This window comes from Zonotrichia albicollis, chromosome 1 (assembly GCF_047830755.1).
Source record: "Zonotrichia albicollis isolate bZonAlb1 chromosome 1, bZonAlb1.hap1, whole genome shotgun sequence".
Lineage (NCBI taxonomy): Eukaryota > Metazoa > Chordata > Aves > Passeriformes > Passerellidae > Zonotrichia > Zonotrichia albicollis.
The window spans coordinates 106,331,551-106,353,781 of record NC_133819.1 but is presented as its reverse complement, the minus strand read 5'-3'; the positions used below and the strand labels follow the sequence as shown (position 1 = coordinate 106,353,781).

The following is a 22,231-nucleotide window of genomic DNA, read 5'->3' as shown; positions in this document are numbered from 1 at the left end:
AGATAATAGAAAGGATTCTGAAGTCAGATCACAAAAAAGGAATGGAATGAAGAGACAGAGGCAGGATGAGATTTCATAGAGAAGAGGATGAAATTTGGATTTATTGCCAGTTAGAAAGAACAACTATGCTGTCCTGAAGCCAAAAACTTCTCTGTGAAGTTGCATAAGAAGTACATTTTAAAAAATATGGCTGTAAAGCCCTGTCCTGGGGTGACGTTATGATGCTTGTATATCCCCATTCATCTGTTCTGTGCCTTTAAGACCGGCACTGAAGAGTGGAAGTTTTGTTTGGGTTTCTCTTATCAGGACACAGAGACAAGCAGTACACAGAGCTTTTTTTTTACTTCCAGCTTTGGGCTTGCTGCTTTTGCTTGCTGCTTTTGCTTGCTCTCTTTTTCTGCTCTTGCTTCTGCTCTGCTTTCTGCCTCTGCTTATTAGCTAGTTCTAGCTAAACAGTCCACATTGCTTCCTGGACTGTTTCTCCTCTCCTGTTCCTGTGACCATCTCGAACCTGCTCCGGACTGGGACCCGGGAACACCAAGGGTTCGGCTGCAGCGGCTGGCCCAGCGCCGGAGGGACTGAGAACAGAGCAACCACCCCCGAAAGAGACTTTCTGATTTTGCCATCTTTCTCAGAGCGGTGTCATCGGGTATTGTTCATTTTGTGTGCTGGGGGGTGCGGGGCCAGTCAAATAAACAGGTTCTTTCCACCTCTCTCCGAGGAATTTTTTCCCGAACCGGTTGGGGGGAGGGGCCGTGTGGGTTTCGCTTTCTGGAGGGGCCCTCCTTTGCAGATTCTTTAACAAATTTGCCCTAAACCACTACAAGCCCAAATCTGTTTTTTTTATAAGCCTTTCTACTTTATCATAGAGTTGATTATTTTTTATTATTTCTACTGCTGGACATTGATCTGTGCAATAACAATAATGACAATATTGCTAAACACCTCTGGTCCAAAATTTGCATTCTGTTATCACAACCAGATTGATGAAGTATCTCAACTTGTTTAAAGCACAGAATATAACCAACTACTTCAACAACTTCATGATCCCAATAAGGCTGATTTTCAAGTTCTCTGATCATATTTTTGGCTCTTCATTTTAATCTTCTCTTCGCCTGTCTAGTTGTGATTACCATATTTGGATGTAGCAACCATCTATGAATTAATGGAAGGCTGTATTTCCTCATGCTGGCATATGGAATATTCTATCAGCTACTGTCAGTCTACCACATAAGGGTGACATGTGGATCATACAGTTATTAATGTAGGAAAAGTTGAACTAGTTGTTTGCTAAGAATGATGGTATTTGAGCATTTCAGCCATTTAATTGAAGCTGTGTTAATTTCTTCATCAGCAAAAATAGTGTGTCCCAGGTTCAGTGAGTGTCTCCATAGAGCACTCTAGTTCCCATTGCACTGTGGAGGAGGAGACAACAGTGGAGCTTTCCAGCTTTATAATTTGTGAGACAAAACCTTCAGGACTTTGTACTGCTCTGTGCAGATGGCAGTCCTGTGCTGATGGCATAGAAGCACAACAAATCTCTCTCTCTGTGAAAGGCAAAGGAGGCTGAGGTCCTCTACTAGATGAAGGGCAGCCCCTTAATCTTTCTTTCTTCTTCTACTTTTTTATAGACACATTTAAAGCATTTGTATCTATGAGTCTGCCAAATTCTCTAAAAATGGGTGTTACTTGGACCTGTGTGAGACAGAAACTTATTTTTGGTGTTTTTTATGAAGGTGTCCTGACTGACTTGTAATCACTGTGAGCACTGCAAAGGAAGAACAAAATAAGTGGTTATAAAGAAATGAAGAGGAAAGAAAAAGACTACCTAGTGTTTTTAGTGTTTTAGTGTTTGGAAGACTACCTAGTGTTACACAGAATGTTTGTTGACATGATGAATACAAATGAAAACTATTTGCTTTACAGCAAATCATGCTCTAAGTGCTACATATGTACTTTGCCAGCCTGTCACTGCATCTGGAGTTGTCAGCCATGCAAACTGGTAGGTAGGATAATTTTGAACTATTTTACTTCAATAAAAATCTAGTTTGTGCAAGGCAGACAAAGAGCTGACATGTTAACAAATACTGTGATGAGATAATAATTTCCACTGGACAACAGGGTCTAAAAAAATATGTATCTTGAGAAGATACATTCTTCAGAAACCCAGACACTCTTTTTCCATCTCCTTCAATACATACAGTGGGTATATTTCTCTAACAGATGTCTTCCAAAACAAGTTTGGGGTGTTTTTTTTGACTTGTGCTCTCAATTTTATAAATTCTTTTCCTCCTCAAGAACCGAGTATATGAGATTCCCTGTCTCACATGTTGGGTTTTTTTCAGGATCTTCTGGTCCCAAAGATTTTTGCAAGCATGAGACCACAAGCACTCATGTTCTTCATTCAGGAAGCCCCACTTATTTCTCATTTGTTTGGCTGAATCAATAGGCACTAATTGTTGGGATTTTTGTTGATCTAAGGCCTCAACCTGCCCTCACTTAGAAGGTCTACTTTAGAGAGCTATAGCAGGATTCCTACAGTTTACTTCCTCTGCTTCATCCTACAGAGTAAAGATATACAGAGAAGGGGGACTAAGAAATAATAAAAAACCTGTCAACAATATTCTGCTTTTGAAATGAATATGTATACACAAGTTGTTTTACTTACAATGTAACAGGGCATAGAGGTTTCATCTGCTTCCTTTTCATTGTCAAAATGTAGCCATGGAGTCCCGGTGTAACTAAGAGTTGGACTTTCCAAGAATGTTAATTCAGTAAGTTTGGAAAATGTGTGATTGTAGAAAAGCAGAGAGAGATGTGTGTGAATCATTGTTACAAAGTTGAATATTTCATATTTTGATTTATTTAAACTTAATGAACCCCAGAAAGCACTTTTGGTGTTTACTTTTCCTCATTTGACTCTAATTAACCTTTCCCATGATTCAGATGTCTGACAAATGTGTAGGGCTGCAGGGCTAAGTGCTTTTTTCCATGATTGACTTTAATTAAGCTTTCTCTAGGCTTGAAACCCTTGTAAACTCAGAGAACTTTATTTTAATTGCCTTCTGCCAGATTTACTTATGCTAGACAAATATTATAAATCAAATACAACACTATTAGAAGTATGATGAACTGACTTGCACAGCAGTAGTCTGCCATGGTGAAATGCATTAAACTCACCAAAAGAGCTGTGATGGGAGAAAAAATGACTGATTTCATGAAGGTAGCTTCTGGAGCATAAGCAGCTTTTCTTTTTCTGCACTGTGGTATATGAAAATACCAAGGTTCAAAGTACTGTTATTCTTCTCCAGTTTTGGTGGGAATACATCATATTCATTCATACTAGAAATTATTAAGTGGATCCTCTGAGAGCTTATTTTGTGCGTTGGACTGATCAATAGGTCTCTGTTGCAGCTGGTGGAATGAGCCAGTTCAATCTTAATTAAGAGACTTTGTCACCAAAATCTTGGAATTTTTGCTCCCTGACTCTGTCCTAAAACAGTAATCAGGAGAACCAGACAAAAAGTCACCAATGCTTGTACAAGTAAATGCAGATTTTATTTTTCAAAATACTGCTCAAAGAAACACAGTTCAATGGCTGTTTGCAGAAATAAATTGAAGATTATCCATAAATTTTATGTTCAATGTAAGTTTTATCCAAACAAAGGTTTGCAATCTTTTTTTAGGGCTTCCTGTCAAATGGTAGCATGTTAAGTTGGTTGGTTCATGGATTGGAAACATCCCTTCTACTCAAACAAATGGCAAACCCTATTTTCATTCTATGTTGCATTGCTATGAATTGAACAGTGAGAGAGGCATTGTGAGTAGCACAAGGGTCATATGCTGCACACTTTGGCTGCTTTTCCATCATATGTTCTGAAGGACCAACTGAGCTATATTTACCTTGCTACTCTTCTCCTATACCATCTCCTTGTGCTTGGGAAAGGTGTGGCTCTCATGCCAGAATGCCATCCCGAGAAAACCTTTTACATTTGCTGAACTGCTTATCCTTAATAGAAAAAGTTCTGGGCAGCTTTTGTTAGAATGAAGCCTACCAAAACTGTCTTTGGGATTAATTACAGTACAGCACTGGTCTTGAAGTAAGGGTCAACCTTTTCCTTCAGTAACCAGCAGCATGAAAACAGATATCAACAGAGGTTAACCATAATGTCTCAATTGTGACAGCTCTGTGTTTCCTTCCAATTTTTAATCCTTTTCTAACACAATGTGGAATCTTCTAAATTATAAACAACATGATTATGAATATGGTTTAGATCAAGTTAATTTCCAAAACTGAATCCTTACACCTGAGCCCAAAAACAGTGCAAGGAAATGTCTGAATATTTAATCATATAATATTCATATGATTAACATATACAAAAATGTGTGTGTGCAACTATACATTAATATATGCAACTATTTAAAACAACTACTTTATCTGAATACAGATCCTTCACAAAGCAGTAGACTGACTGCTCCATTAGCTGTATTTATCTAGCTAATATGTGTTGCTAAAGCTGTTGCAGCAAAAGGGTCTCCATGGGGACCAGCTTTGGCTTTGAAAGCATAATTAAGTTTCTGTACCCTGTTGATACTCAGCTTCCAAGAGTTTTAATAAAAACACTGTACCAAGGTGGCAACTTTCAAACCTCATCCCAGAACAACTATTTAACTATTTAAGCCAATCAAAAAGCAAGTACCAGAGCCTGAACAAATCTGTTAAGTGAGGAGGATAGCTATTAGCTTTCCTAGATCCTGCAAGGATGGTAGGTTAGCTCCTGAGTTTGACAGATTGCCAGTTGGAGGACTTGAGAGAATTTTCGAGGTAAATGAGGGTTCATGAAGAGAGATGCACAATGAGGAACTGGTGCACAAAATCATTTGTTTGAAAAGTATTCTTAGCCCTCTAAATAGTAGAGTATTGTTTTTTAAAAATGGAGATATATACTTTTGATGTACTGAGGCTTTTTTTATTCTTATGTAGTCAGAGTCACAATTATTCATAGGAAAAAAATCTACAGCCATTTCCCAGTTTTAATTAATTCTATTTTACATCCTGACACTTTAACTTGCTCTTGATCAGTTTCTAAGTGATCTGTTTGACATGTCTATCTGTAATTCAGAGTAATTGTCAAATCAGTTTGCAATTTATCAGCAATGTGAAGAGTAACTCTAGCCAGAAAGCTATTTTTCTCTTCAGAGTGAAAGTAAGCTATTACAAAGGGCCTGGGAGATTTAAGAAAAATGGTACTGTCATGTGAAATTTCTGAGAGATCCTTCAGATCTCTAGGAAGAATTTTAAGTAATTTCTGCATTCAATAAACATGACAATTGTCTGACTTGAATGAAAAATGTTGCCTAAATTCTATTGCCTTATTTAGACTAAGCTGAGGGCCCTGCAATCTATTACAATCTACCCCATGTGCTTATTTTGTGTAGCTATTTTCAATATCATGCTTTACTGGATGAGAGTGCTGACAAGTGGTATTGTTCTTAAACAATAATTGCAATTACAAACCAAACAGTAACACTGCCTCGAAATTTCCTTTTAATATATTTTAAAAACTCTGCATAACAATTAAAATATCTGAAAAAAAGAGCTCTTTCTTTCAGCTTTTTCACTGTATAAAAACTCCCAGGTACAGACAGTCATATCTCTTCCCTATTGACTCATTGTTACTTCTGTGTAACCCTTCCAGCTTCCAGCAGTGAGAACAAGGACCTTACATGGAAATGTCCTTTTCTAAAACTGATTAAACTACAACCTATGCACATTTATGTCTCTCCTCCTGGTTCTGTGAAATTAGAGTTGCAGGTGAGCCAAATATTTTAATGAATTGCAGGTTTACAAGGGAAAAAACCAGCAGAACTAGGATAGTTTTGCAATTTAGTCAGACTGGCCAAAACTGGCATGAAATTTTGGTTCAGAAGGGGAAATTAAGGAAATACTTCCTATGAGTGTTTCATTTCAAAATGTACACCATACAATGCTGTGAATTTTCACAGGTTTTTTTTTCAATTTGGAATTCACTAATTTCTTCATGATTATTGATAAAAATTTTTTAAAAGCACAAAACATCACTGGCATAAAAAAAAACCCCACCACAGCAGATTTCTCTAAATTGTATCCTTCCCATTTTGGTTGGAATAGAAAATCAATTAGTAACAAAGAAGATCCCTAGTGGGCAGAATCTGGTTGTTTTCAGGGTCATGAGCATTTGTTATTACTTAAACCATATCACTGAAAAGTCTGCACAGAAAGGATGAGACTCTGTATATTGGTATCTCCAAAGACTGAGCAGAGCTGAATAGGTAGGGCCTACGAGCAGTGTGTTCATTACACATCTGGCAGGCACTAAGAATATAGGCAGGCAGCAATTCCCTCACAGTTTGCATGAATGGTATTTAGAGTTCATGGGGATTAGTGCTATTCCCTCTGCTTGTGTGACCACCATGCTCACTCCTTTAGAGTAGACTGTCCATTCCCCTTTTCAATGCTGCCAGCACAACCCCTGGTTCACCCCTGCTGTAAAGTTGTCTGTACCCGAGTACACCTCCCATCAATGTGAAATATGGGGCATAAGGGCACAGCAGCCTTACTGTGAAAAGGAGCAGTGAAAATTGATCTCCCCAAGCCCATGCGTTTGTCTTTCATCTGCAGTACTCAGGGCTAGATTGTTCCTTTCATTCCCAAGGAAAAGCAAAAAACAAACCCAAACAAACCCCAACCAATCAAAACAATCAAAAAAACCCAAAACACCCAAACAAATTAACAAAACCAAAATCAAAACAAAACAAGACCAAAACAAAAAAAAAAAGAGAGAAGAAACACTAAATAGTGGAGGGTACAAGAAACCCAACAAAAGGAGGACATGATGGGTACCTTGTTTCCAAGTAAGTGCAAGGATTTTGAAATTTCTTCCTAAAAGCAGTGATTATTTGAAAAAAAATGCAAAAATATGAACTTGTTTAAAGAACTTCCTTGTTCCTGCATTAGTGGGTTAAAATAATACTCTGGGCTGTTGCTCTGATTTTGCTCATATGAAACTTACCTTCATAAAGCAACTTGCCATATTGCTGCAGCTGGCTGGATAATGTCTGTTCCTGTGTTTGTCATTATCAAGCACAGAGACCTGCCAAATTATTCAAAAGTGTATTGTAGTCCCAGCACCTCTTATTATTCTGCACGCTCCTTGCTCCTGTTCCTTTCATGTTGTTCTGATACACAGGGACATAATGAAGAAGTTACATAACTAATTAAAACAGATGTATTTTCCTAAAGACTGTGGAATTGATTTTTTGAGAACTAACAAATTCAATTCTCAAGTGTATCTCAACACTATTTTAAAAAGTGTTTGATTTATTCATTTCAACTTTGGGGAGTGCTGTTCCCATATGGATTTTTCCAAAGACTTAAGGTCTTACCTTGGGTTACTTGCAGTGAATGTGGATAAGCCGTGATTGTTTAAGCATGCTGTCAGATCAGAAGCAAAGGTGTAACTAATGTAGCCATCAAAAGATCTCTAAAACTGACAGACTGCCTCTGCAGGATTTTGTAATCTGTTTTATTCATACCATTATTAAGATGTAAGTTTAGCTTAATTTTTATCACAAAGTGTATAAATGAAAGCAGTTGCAATTCAGACATGGGGCTTTGATGGAGGGCTGATTGAAATCACTGAAAAGGCACATGCTGGTTCCACTGATCATGGATGAGTATCAAACACCACATGATATCCTACTGTGACTGCTTGTTTTAATGAAAAATTTGTGATAAATTTGTGAAAAATTTCTGAGGATTTATAATGCGCAAAGGAAAGAAGGGTTAAGAAAACCAGGAAAAAATATTGTTATATAAATCAAGGTTTTTCTAGTGTGGGCAGTGGGAGAAGGGAAGACTTGTACATTTTCTTCTTTTTAAACAGAGGTTGTAAGTAAATAGCCTTCAATTTCAGGTGACTTTGTTTGTCAGATTGGATGGCTGGTGATTTACCACTCTATATCTTTACCACGTCTTGATATCTTTTCTCTATCTTGTTCTCATATGAGGTCAGAAGGGAAAAATTGAGGAGAAAGAAAAGGAAAGTTGTATCTAGTCACATTTTGGGATCAGAATTCAAAACCAAAAAGAAAATTCAATACATTTTTTTCTTGCATGGAAATATTTGTAACAAAGATTTCCATATTCATTATCTACATTAAAAATCCTCATTATTAATAGCAGTGGAAGCAGTGGTATTTGAAGAAAATTTTTCCTCCCTAGTCACTTATTAGAAGACAAATCTTTACAAAATACTGAAATCCAAATTCAAAGAACAGTAAATATGCTTAGTTTCGAGTTGCTGCACTTTGAGTTCTGTTTCTTTTTTATAGATTCAAAATATTCATCTGCATTGGAAAACTTGATCACAAATAGCTTCTTTTCCGTAAAATACACTTTTTAGATTGCATACTTTCAGATTTGGCAAACTGACCCCAAGATTAATTCATTTTTCCCTCTTTTAAACCCTAACCTGTCACTCTGCATCCCTATCCCTGCTATGTTCTGTTTGACTGGAGCATAGAATTTTTTGCTCACAGATTACCAATCACAGGGAAAGAAACTGGAATGAGATTGCACTTGAACAGTAGTGACTGGTGATGTATGGGGGGACACAAACACTCTTTTGCTCTATGTGGAATGACTTTTTGACATTGCTTGTGTTGTTCCTTGCTTGTATTGAGCAAGGATTTCTACTTTTTGATCATGGAGTTGTCTTTTCTTTGGCCTGTGGTTGTCTAAGCTTGGAAACACCAAGTGACTGAGTGATGAGCAGTGGGGTTGCTGTAAGCAATCTCCACATTCACACTTATGTACTTGCGTATAGCTCCCATGCACAAACACAGAATAAAAAATTCCCTGAAATTTCAGGTACTTTTTACCGGTGAAGTAGCTGCAGGGTGACTGAGATGAATCAAATTACTTGAAAGAACAAAAGTTCAGGGAAATAGGTGCAGCAATAATCCTTGTGATTTATGAGCATTGTGAAGGATTTACCACATTCTTGCATCGGTTCATATGATAATTTTGCTTTGATCACTGCCTTCTGACTCACCATGAGAACTAATTTGCAAACCTGAGATATCTGAATCTTAAATGATTTTGTTTATTATGCATGATGAATAGAAAACCATTGTATTAACATTCCCTTATTTTTATTTAAGAGTGACTGAAAATGAAAGTCATTAAGGTAAGTGTCTAAGTTGTCCAAAACTTGACATATATTATTTTCTTCTGTTTGCAATTCCCAACATTTTCTTTCAGCCTTCCCTCATTTTGGATTTTTTTTTTCCCAGCTCTTCAGATATGCAACTGCCTAACTTATCAAACAAAGAAAAACTTTAAATTCTTGTAAAATCTGATGTCCTTTTCCCAGCTACAGCTGCAATTTCTCCATTTTTGGTGTTACTAGATATTATTCTTTTTCTTTTTTTTTCTGTTTCCATCTATCTTTGCTTTCTGCTGTTCCTTGCACACTGAAAGGTGTGTTGATTAGCACCAAGACAGGAAAAAAAATGCAGGGAAATGATACAAAAAAGCTTCACAGATGTCTCTGAAATATTTTGGAAACTCTGCAGCAGGAATATGTATGTCACCTTCTGCCATAAGTATAAATTGCTTCAGCTCATTTCTAGTTGAAGTGTGAGTTGTATTAATAAGGAGTGGGTTTGAAATTCTTGTTGATGTTTTAAAGGTCAGCCAGCACATACAAGCAGCATACCAAGGACAGGAGTTAATCATTTAGCTATCAGAAGATAAAAGCATTAACTCACATGAAATACAGGGACAGCATCACATTGACAATCATTTTCCTTAGGAAAGCCCTAATAAATTTTCATGTGGGTCCAACTACCACAATCAAGAAGTTGAATCAAACATGAATTTGGAATCATGTAAGATATTTCCTGAAAAGTTCATGTGTATCTCATGATAATTTCACACACTTGTGGTAAATGAAAGGCACTCTGCACATCCATTATTAATGCAGAGCAGCCTTTAGTTTACCAGTATCTACTGGAGAACTTTGACAGCAACTTCACAAGTTTTCCTCCTGATAATTTGTTATTGTGTCTGTATTCAAAGAACGTCTTGATAACTCCTCCCCTCTGGTAAGACAGGATTGAGTAGACACTGCCATTTTGTCAATGTCTGGACAAAAGTGAGAAGACCTCTTAAATCACACAGCTCTTGGAAAAAGAAATATGGATTAGTTATTTTCATGTTCTTTCTACTTCAAGACTCAGTCTGAAAGACCGAGAATAACCATCTTTATGTGTTAATAATACACTGCCTGTTTGACTTGGTCAAAGGTTTCTTCGGTCGATATTTTAAAAATCATCTAACCAACTTTCTTTTCAGAAGGTGTTAAATACTGATGGAAAAATAGATCAAGAAAGGAATTTGAAGCCATAGATGTCCAAAATAAAAAATAGAAATGCTGAAAAATAAAGGCTAGTTTTCTGGAGCTGCCTCAAAATCTACGCATCAAACAGAAGATTTGATTTTTGCAATACAGGGCATCACACTGCTGTCATTTGCCTGCCTGCTGTCATCTGTTCTAGTAGTGAAACTTGTTCCTTGATGGGACAGGCAGCAATACTGACATTGCTCCCTACAAAAATAGCATCTTTAAAATCTAGTTGAGATTTCATAGGAGTCCTTTTGGCTTCCTGAAATTTATGTTCCCGGCCATCCTTGGCAATACTAAAGCCAATTCTCTTTTCAGGGGTAATAATAATAATAACAAAGTAACAATAATAATCATAATTTTCTTTTCAATTCAAATAATGACATAAAACTTGAATAGTCACAAACTCTTGCAGAAATGATGAATTTAATGAACTTTATTTAGCATGGAAGTTGAGACTATGTTGAGAGAAAAATAGGATGGTAAGAAGATGAGAAAGGAATTCAAAACACTATGTGAAAACCCAGACCTGTCCAAAATGCACCAGTGACTAATTACTGGTGTGAACTTATGCAGAGCAAGCCCAGACTGAAAGCTTTCCCTTTGATAATTTGTTTTCATGTGAAAGTGGAAGCACCTGGCTTCATGTTTATCCCCTGTAGTGGCCATTTATCCTCGAAGGATTGGATCAAAATCTCCTTCCCATTCTGGCCTTGTGCCTCTGTTTACCCACAGCCACTGGCATATGCAATGGCTGCTGCATTGGATGGAGCTCCTCATGTTTCCCCCCAAAAAGTGATCTGCTGATTCACCTTGAACTCTGCCCAGGGTATGACTGTGATAACTTCAATATACTGTGCTTTTCCACACCAACAAGCATTATCTGCACTGGAAAGAGTGTCGGGAAAGAATGGAGTGGGAAAGACTGTTTTTCATGAAAACAAAAACCTGCTGTGAAGGAAGTGTTTAAAACATGTAGAAGGACACTGCCAAATTACGAAGACTTGCTATTGCATCTATTATGAAATTATAATAATACAGAGGGGACTTCTTTCTGCTAAGGAAATTACTTGCTATATTGTTAATAATTAAAGAAAAATAAAAACCGTATGACAGACTCAGCAATTCAAGCATCTAATAAGCTTTGATAAACAGCTTCTGTAGAGGCTGTGCAAATACAGATTAACTTTAAAAGTGCTATTATCCCCAGCAGACAGATGTTCAACTACCGAAGTCGAGAGACAATTATGGATAGTAGATTGCATGTTGAGTGGTACTGAAGGGTTGTCAGTGAAGATACACGTTGAGGACTTTAAATAGCTCTCCCTGGGTCTCTCAGTGCCAGAAGCCCCTTTTTGACAAATCTGCATTGCATTCGAAGGAACAGAGAGGAAGTACCTTACCCAGTCACTCTCTCCTGGGACAAATTACGTGCGTGGGAAGACACAGTTTGCTCATGAGGTGGTCATGGCTTGAAGTTGACCTGATGTTACCTGAATGGTTTCTGTAGCTTTAGCCACTCAGTGCAATGGAATGCTCATGAAAAATCTGAATCTTGACTGTCAGGCTGTACCTTTTCTTTCTCAAGCTATACCAATGGGAGCACCACAGAGAATGATCCCAGAGTCACAGAATTTCTTCTGTCCAGGGTAAATGTTCAGTCCAGGGACCAAGTTAGGGAACAAAATCCACTTATCTGAAAAAGCTTATAGCCTTCCTATACGCTTAAAATGATGATACAGACCTTGTGATACTTTCCCTCATTATAGTACATATGGTAGATCATTACAACGGCTCTAGGAAAAACCAAAGTTTCAATTACTTCTCCTAGTTTATGTTTTTGAAGTTTTTTAATTTTGTGAACTGGAAATAGTTAATTCAGCTCTCACTTTGGTTTTCAGCCTTGTCTGTGTGCTCTATAGTAGGCACAGAGGCTGAAAAACAATTTTGAAAAGCTACATGAGGAGATTAATTTGCTAATTACTTAGCATATTTATGTATAGGGGGAAAAAGGAAAAAGAAAAGTCACGTATGGCTGAAATCCTGTCTTAAACACTAAATTTTATACAAAATTAACTTATGAATATCCAGGCAATTGCTGTATTAAAAAAAAAAAGTTAAAACATTACTATTTGTTCCAGTTCTTCGATGTCCTGAATTATTAGTGGAAGCTGAAGAAGAATGAAAAACTGAGCCCCAGACGGTGATGAATATTTCTATGAGAAGTGCTAGGCAATTGGAATAAATCATTATGAAAAGTGGGGAACGTGTGAAACAGGCAACAAATAACTGGAGGGCACTTTTTTGTTACCAGTCTGTATGAAAGTCTGCTTGTAACCATGGCAACTGGAAGGCCACGTTTCCAGCATTGCTCCTGACAAATATTGAAGAGAAACTTACAGCACTTCTCTCATTCAAGCAATATTGTCTGCTTTCCCTGCTGTGCCCTACAGACATGTCCTCTGACACCAGGCTCCTCCCTTCACAGGGACAATCTGCAGCAGGGCCAGCTAAGCCCTGCAAGTCTGCATTCCTCACTCTTGTCGAGGGGACTGGCACGCAGCATTCCATTTTCCTCATTATTTACTCTGCTTTCAGTAATGGCACTGAAGTTTTACAAAGTGGTCCAGCTAACCCACATGGGACTGGAGGATAAATGTCATTTAACAAAGAAGGAATGTCATTTAGAAGAGAAATAAACAATGTGATAATCAAAGGTCAAATGATGCACTGAGATATTCATGCACACCTACTTTTGATCGCTGTACCAAAGCATTTTGGAATGCTTTGGAAAAACATTCTGGAACAAAGGTAACAAAAAATTCAGTTTCTTTTCAGTTTTTGTCCATAGACACCATAAGTGATGCCTGTATCCGAGTCTCAAATTAAACAACTAAAAGTACTTTGCATCTAAACGTACATTTTCTAAAACATACGGAATTATTTTAAATTTTACTTTAATTCTGTGCTCCACATTTTTCTGGGTTTTTTGGTGGTGGTGCTGGTCTTTTTCCTTATTGGCCTGTAATACTATATATTAGAAACCACTACCCGTTCTCATCAAATGGCTCTTCAAATAACAAAATTATGAGTAAAAACCATGTCCCTGACAATCCTTTTAGAGGTTTTGGTTAGTGGAGTGTAAGTAATAATGTGTTTCTGTTATTTTATATATCTATATCAACTGTATACATCTTGCAGCCAGCTGTTTAGGTCAGAAAAAAGCCTGCACTACACCAGCCATATTTGCCATGGGTAGTTTATTTCTATTTGTGATGAAGAGAAAAATAGAATTTTTTGCAGGCTAATAACTTTTTTATAACATAGAGATTCTAATACCGTGTTTTAGAAAATGGAGAATCATACAATAGAATATCCTGATTAGCAAGGGAGCCACAAGGATCATCGAAGTCCAGCTCCTGTAACGGACAGCCGCAAGAATCAGACCATGTGACACAGAGTATATAAAGGATCATCATTGTTTTCATTTTTCTGTCATAGTACATTGAAATTACCTGTATTTGAGTCAGTGTGAAGTCATAAAAGCAAATTAATATAAACAATTTCTGCTTAGTACCATCATTTATTCTTCATAGTGAATTTTATATCTTTCTGCTGCATTAATTGTTATTAACATTAAATTCTTTGACCAGAAGGAAATTTCCTATATAATAGGATTTGGTTTTGTTATAATGTGATAGTAAAAAGAAAAAAAAGTAATAATTCTTCTGATTTTTCCATTAACATTCATCAATAGCCATAATATTTAATTAGATAACCAATGCCTAATACTTATCCTGCATGGCTTCTCAATACTTGTTGATCTCTACCTATGTTTGCCTCTGTGGTGTAGAACCTATTGCTTAATTTTGTGAGAAGCAAAGAAAAATATTGCAATGTTTTATGAGATATCAAATTCACAATCATTAGTTGGTGTTTTTTTCAACTGAATGGCAAGCAGATTCCAGAAGCCCATCTCTCTTCTTTGCTTTTGTGCTCTAGGAGTTTCTTCAACATCCTGAAATGCTCACATTTAGCGTGAGTAAGAATCTATTAATGAAAATCTTTTTCTAAAATTCCTACTTTGAAGAGAAATTGCTCTGGGTTAGGAATCTCTTGCTTCAGCAGTTGGCAATTCCACCCTCAAAGTCAAATAGACTAGTATAAAAAATCCTTTCAGTCCCTAAATGCTGATTTGATAAAAACAACATGAAAGAAGGAGCTGTGATTTTAATTTTCAAGGAGATGAGGCCTCGCAGTTGGTGTGGATTTAATTTAAAATATTGAATTTTCACTACTTTGGGGGTCCAGGTTGTGCTGTTTTCTATAATTGCCCTGATGAACAATTATCTAGAAGTAAAGAATGCAAAATACTTGAAGGAAAGCAATGAACCCAAGTTAATGTCAAAATCATTAAATCCCCAGCTGAGAGGAAGAATCACTCTCTTCCATTTCCTGGAAAAGAAGTGAAAGCTGCCACAAAGTGCAAGTCTACCTGGAACTAGTAACTAGATCTTTGTCATGTCAAGAGCTATGAAGGACAAATGCAAACTATATACTCCCTGAAATGTTTGGGTTTAGGAGATAGCCACAATTGGTATGGTGGCAGGGTTTTTAAATCTGTTTTACTTACAGGAGAGCTGCTAAATGGCCTGGGAGATGCCCTGCTGGGAGACACTCACGCCTTTATCCCTGGCACTGCCTGCCTCCCACTGTGTTCCACTGGCTCTTCTTGGGAGTTTGCAGCAAGGTAAGGCAGCTCTTTATACATGAGCACAAAAATGCTGCAGGTGTACAAAAGCACTCCCTAATGGATGCTGTGTGTGCAGAGACTCCAGCTCACCTGTTACTCAAAAGCAAGCATAATATGAAGAACACGTTGAGTATTAGGCTGTTTCTGTTGAATCAAGACCTTGCACCATTAGAGTAAAAAATACATTTTTTCTTCAAAACCAAGTCTTTGTTTCTTACTTGTAAGCCTAGCTCGTTGAAAGGACACGTCCCTCTGTGTACAATCGGGCGCCTGACGTCCTTTCCTATCGTTTTCATTTTACTGTTTCTGAATGGGAAACATTGCGCAAACCATTTCTGTCTCCCAGCTTCCCATTTCATATGACTGAAGCAATGAGTTCAGCACAGCATGATGGAGAAAGGGCAGATTGAACAGATGATTCAGAGGTGAGGTGAGGACAAACAGAGGAAGGTGGGGAGGGGGTGGTGCTTGAGTTAACTTATACAAGACTCTCAAAAACAATCAATTTTTTTCTTGTTCTCAAACTCAGCTTGTTCTTCTGAGCATGAAAGAATTGCTGGAAAATTAGTTTGCAGCTATTTTAATAGTTAGCAACAACAACTCATTATATTAATTCCACACAACTACTACTTTTTCTCACCATTGTTAAATAGTTTAGTTGAACAAATGCTATGTATGTCCTGATTTGGTTGATTTAAATATATTTACTATATTCTGTACCAAAACAGTATAGAAATGCAGCTTTGATTTAGCAGGGAATTTAGTAGTAAACAGCTCAGAATGATTCCTTAAGACATGTTTTAATCTGCTTGATCATGAAATATTCATATTCATACGTAAGAATAAATGTCAGTACTGCAACATCTTCTTTTGATATCTAGGACATTACCTGTGAATTGTTTGGGCAAGTATTTCCTTGCAAAGGCTGAAGTAACATTTATGCCTGCAGTGATGTGCTAAACAGCTTTGTGTGTGGTGCTATCCTGCACTAATCAATTCTCTTGGCTGAGATCATGATTGTTGTTCTCATCACTGGCTTTTGTAATACAAGTGTAATGTTTGCTGGTGAGCAGAGACTTGACATTTGAGCCCTGTAAAAAACTTGCACATCACTCAACATCTTACACTTACATGTAAACTTAGTACAAGACAAAGCTCTTTCTTGCTTTAAAGGCAGTCTATTATACAGGCACCATATCCTCAAACTAGATGGAACAAAGTTAGGAGTTGCATGGGAAGAAAAATTTAAAAGTCTGCCTAATTGTCAGAAACATGTTAGTTCTGGATGTTGCTTTTCTTTGAAATTTGTATGCAATATTAAATTGCATGTTTAGATCCAGATGTAAATAGCACACTCAGTAGGTGGTGAGATTTCATGTAGAGAGCATGGAGGTTTGCAGTGGGCTGCTTAGCAATAGTGGGCCAATTCCCAGCTGGAATGAGCTGGAGTAGGTCCTAGTGAACTTTACATCTACTGCATGTGTCCTAGTGATTATACAGCTCCAAGCATGTGCCCAGACCAGTGTCAGGAGACAGCATGAGGGTAAACGAACCTTTGGTCTGATTCAGTGCAGACATTTTTATGTGAATAGGGAATATTACTATTTTTCAATATTTTATATTGTTATTAATGGTGAATTATTACTGTACTATTTTTATTGTTATTATTAAAGCAAAAGCCAAGGTAGACAAAGCCTGGGCACACATTATGACCCACAGATCAGCTTCTGCCAGGGGATGAGGTATCATGGCAGCACTGGGATTGGGCTTAGCAAGTACAGAGCGGCTTTCCCCAGCGCACATGCATCCCAGACCTGTGCTTGTGGCATCCTCACCCTTTGGGGTACCAGTGAGTTGTTGGTGTCGCCCACCTTGTATCTCGTTCTGCTGGAAATTATTTGGTGCTGTTCTTGTGGACCCCACCTGAACCTGCTCAGATGACACCTGAAGCAAGGTTTGCATCCTTCTCAGCCCAGGCATTGCAGATATGACCCCCACCCGATGACTTGGTGTGAATAATGCCCTCCCCTTCCTTCTGGCCATCAGCTGGTGAAACAGGGATCAGAATGGAACCCGGTGTTTTTTCCAGGTGGAATTTGTTCATTCAGTGCATCAGTGAATTGTGAGCCTATGTTTACAAACATGCTCAGAGTAAGCAAGCTGTCATAATCTCAGCCTTAGTAAATATAAGAATCTGATGTTTTAACTCTGATAAGAGATACTTTTATCCACCAATGAGTTTTGTTTGAATTCAGAATGGGTTTTTTTCATATGCAGCATAAATTATATACATTGCTTCTCTTACACAAGTAAGTATATCAGAATCTAACCCAGTTTTTGCTAACAATATGTTGATAATGAAATAGAAAAGCTCTACTTTCAGATCTACATTAAATTGTCTTTTTTGGTGAAACCAGTTGGCCATAATGCTCAAGTCTCATGGGAAGCTAGAAACATATTTTTTTAAATGCTTCTACATATGTCAGAAGAGATTTGTGCTTATTAATTAGCACCTTGAGAAGACTATTTCAAGAATATGTGTAGGAGTGTCTACTTAATTAGTGATTATCAGAAACCTTAGATCAACATATTTTGGATGTACATTAATTTTTTGATGTTTATTATTTCATCTAGACACAGCATTTATTGAAATACTTGACCTAGTTATCAGCTTCAGTTCTGAGGCTACAAGGACTTTCATATCTTTCATATCTCATGCCAATTTAGCATGTTGGATGTCACTCACTTATCAAGAGCATCAAGATTAAGAATAGAAAAATAAAGAAAAAATATTAAAGGAATATTATGATCAAGTACACTGGCTAATGACATTATATTTCCACTATGAATATGTAAATTAAAATTAATTAAGAGGAAAGTAGATCATTAAAATTGACCACAGATTTTTTTACTGTTTTATTTCCTTTTTTTTTTTTTCATTTTAATTCATTTGCTATAGTTGTTCCTTTTGCTGGCAGTGAAGAATAGATAAGCACCTGATAAATTTTAGAGTGCAATAGCAACCTGGCACAAATAAGCCTTCTGTGCTTCCTGCCTTCCTCCTGAAAAGGGATTCCAACAGGTAGAAAAGTATCATAAATGAGACTGTATGTTTCTCACATTAGATGGACCAAGGTCTCTCTCACAGTGATCTAGTTTTAGGTCAGTGTCTCAGGTGATGGCCTCAGGGATATGTCACCCTGTGTTTTCATGGAAAATTTCAGTGCTTGGAAAGAATTTGCCCTTTTTATCCACCAGTCTTTTCATTGCTCTCCTTGATTGCTTCCAATTCCATATTCTGTTTCTATGCAATCAATTTAATAAAAGCATTAAAATACAGACCAGTCACTATTATAATTTCTTATTATCTTTATAAATAAAAAAGTAATTTAATTGTAGAGTGGATTAGGCACCTGAGCAGGAAACTCTAGCCCAGTATAAGCAAGCACAGGCTTTTTACTGTACCAACAACACTGCTATAATAAATTTCCTGCTCACATATCCTGCTCCTCAATTAGACCCCTGCCATAAAGGTTCCCTATTTCTGCTCCCAGTGTTGGCTCTGTGCAGGTCCTGAGTGATCAAGGAAGAGTACTTTTGAAGTAGGATGGATCATGTGAGGTGCACATGGTATGTGTGGAAGAATGTTATTTTAAAAACATTCTCCTTGCTAGTGAATATCAGGAAATTATCCTTGAGACATGGAGACAACTTCAGATGTAGCAGATGGGGAGAGAGCAGAGTGGAGTGGAAGGGAAAGAAGATATACAGGAAGGATGTGGAGGCTGATTTCTGGCTTCCTGACTCAATCTCAAAGGAAAAGGATTTACTCTGTGTCCTATTGCAAGCAACATTTTAAAATTCTGTATTTCTCTAAAATCAAAATATTTTTGAATACCAAATCTGAGAAGAAAATGCTGCACTGTCCATCCTCTCAGACTCTTGGCAATGGTTGTCATGGTTTCTCAAAGGAAGTTTATTCTCATGTGTAGTGTTTATATAGGAAAGTCTTTATCAAAACCATGAAACAAAATCTTTAATTTATACAACAAACCTGAAGATAATAGATTTTATTTCTCTTAGTGTTTTCCAATTCGTTCAGTTATTAATTTGACTAAGCACCATATCCAAGGACATTTAAGGAATCCTGTTTCTATCCCTTGGTCACTTTCAGTTAGAGGGACTGCAAACTGATGAGAAGATATTTCTTTTCAGTCTGGCTCTGCACAACATAATGTCATGAACATATTTTCTTCTAAGTACTAGATTCAGACTTTCAAGGAAAGTTTTATTCCCAGTAAGAAATCAACAGCCTATTGACTTTGAGAATTTCTAAGAATTAATCAAATGGATTATTGGATGGACTTGAATCAAGAGCAAACTGTTTTGATTCAAAGTCTAATCATTTCTGTTCACACCAGTGAGGTGTTTTTAACAAGGATAGGATTCAGTGGTTTTATAGAAGCCTATGAAAGATCAGTTATCTACACAGATATTTGTGAGGGCAATGTGCTAACCTAGACTGTCAGAATGTCACCAGAACCAAAAATTAGAGGAGTCTTAAGAACTTAAAGAAATGATTGAATCATAGAATCATTTTGGTTGAAAAAAAACCTTTAAGATCACTGAGTCCAGCTGCAGACCTAATGGTGCCAAGTCCACTACAAGAAAGATTACAAAAAAATCTTGGAAACATGAAATACAACACTGGTAAACTTATGGAAATTTTGAATGAAATGAAATGAAATTAAATAAGACAAATCAGTTATGAGAACATGCATAACAGGCTATTTGAATGTTACTTACATAGGACAGGAAAATACTTACATGCTCATCTCTATTCCTAGCTAATAAACATTGCAATCTCTTATGTGTATTTCTATAATCGTAAATTTTTTAGTAAAAACCCCAACTAATGTAGTGGAACTTTTTTTCTTAATCTTAAATGGTTCAGCAGTAACAAGAGAATATATAGAATATAGAAATCAGGCTAAGGGAACAGCAAAGAGATACAAGGGAACAAACCCTCAGGGTTAATATGTACTAGAGAAATATTTATTTTAAAATAGGTCACCTTTGCATCAATTCTTTGATAAATGTTGTCATTATTAAGTGTTTATGATAGTGCCTAAGAATACCAACTCAGAACTGAGGTACATGGGCAGCTTTTTAAAAAAACTCCTGTCCCTTCTTTAAGGTATTTACTATCCGTTCTGCCAGATGATGTGAAGGGTAAAGAGAAAAATAAAGTGGGAATAAAAGAAGAGAACAAGGTGAAAGAGTTCAGCAGAAAGGGGGTGTGTCAATGCTCATTTCACTTCTTTTGAACTAACATATTCAATTTATATCTCTAGTTGTTTGCTGCGTAGTACTCAGGAGGAACAAACCCCATTTTCTGTTGCCACATTTTCTCTATAAACCTATACAGCAGAGAAACTATTTTAAATTTTTTTTAATCTTGTATATAAGTATTGACAGAAAAAAATATTGATTTTTTTGCAGAAGTTCTTGTCCCACGACTGGAAACCTTGGAACCATATACTGTGTCCAGCTGTTGATCCTCACAATGTGAACACAGAAGACTATTGTATAGCTTCCAAACTAGCAAGGCACTGTATAATATATTGTATTATTACGTATTATTATTATGTACTAACATATGCAGTAATACATGAAGAAATGCATGTGTCCATAAAATATTATAATATAGATAAGATCACAAGAAAACATTCCTGATTAATATAATTCTTTGCATATATCCTCAGCATGATACAAGCAGTTTGAAAAGAGCTCTGATGCAATTTTCTTCATATACTAAAGTATATGAAGAAAATGTAAAAAAGTTGTGCAGCACTGCTGTGAAATATTTTACAGATAGTTGAGTATTGGTAATTGCTAAGTTATCCCATTGAAATAATATCTATAAACGTATCCTAGACCTACATCAAATTAGAAGTAGACTATCTGACCTATATACAATCAGATGCAGAAGAAGAGGCACCTCACTTTATACTCTAAATATCTCCACTAAAAGTTGTAGACATGAATTATTTTCCCAAGCTCCTCTTTTTTTAACCCTAGCAATGATGAAGTGGAAAGCACTTTGATGGGAGGCATATTCTTCTGACTTACCCTATGTTCTGACTTACCACTTCTGAGTATTGGTAAACTGCTCACTGATTACTGACTGAAAGAAGTGATCTGCTGCATGTTTGCAGGCTTGGAATTAGTCAAAGTGCACATAGGACAAGAATTGGGAATACTTTCTGATTTTCTGTGCCTCTGAATTAAAACATGTAAAAATTTTGTTTCTTTTGCCCCCATTTAATACCTGTCAGGATGAGACACAGGTAAGAGGTATTTCAGCCTGAAATGCCTATGCCTAATACACGAGACAACAATCTGTTTGCTGCCAGTTATTTTTGAACAGAGCATTGAATTATTTGAACATCCCTGAAGAATTCAAGGCATCAGACTTCATCATACCATGTATGCTTCCCTTGGTCTAATCAGAGCTGATGACTTTTTCTCTCTCCTCCTAACAGTGACATTTGTTTTATCCAAACAGTTAAGATGTTACATTTTAAATGCTTATTATTAGGTCCATGATTAACGGAAAACTAATAAAAAACAGCTACATTATCCACCTTCCTTGCATATCCTTCTTACAACCAGAAGAAAATGTTTCTTCTACTTTAAGTGAACAAACACCTTCTTGGAGTAGTCTGCCTCAATAGCTCACTGACTGGGCATGACTAAGAAACTCACTTTAGAAAGAGATTAGATTAGATCCTTAATCAAAGTGGTGTGAAGGCAGTGATTGAATCAATAAAGGAACAAGCACACAACAGGGTTTAGGTCTGAAGAGGCGAGGAGCATGTCCCTTGATCCCACATCCTCCTCATACATTTCATAAGGACATGAGTGAGCCTGACGGGGTAAATAGTCTCCATTTGCTCTGGTCATTGGAGGCAAGGGTGAGATATGAGGGAACCCATGGGCTCCACAAGTTCCTCAGAGGTAGTGACAG

At 36.9% G+C, this 22,231-nt stretch overlaps 1 long non-coding RNA gene across 1 annotated transcript; it reads left to right on the top strand.

The window, feature by feature from the left end:
• The first annotated feature begins 181 nt into the window (after nt 1-181).
• LOC113459731 (uncharacterized) lies at nt 182-21,574 on the top strand. The gene is made up of 3 exons (XR_012582141.1): nt 182-649; nt 15,084-15,198; nt 20,704-21,574. It is a non-coding gene; the product is annotated as an uncharacterized LOC113459731 (long non-coding RNA).
• Nucleotides 21,575-22,231: the final 657 nt, after the last annotated feature.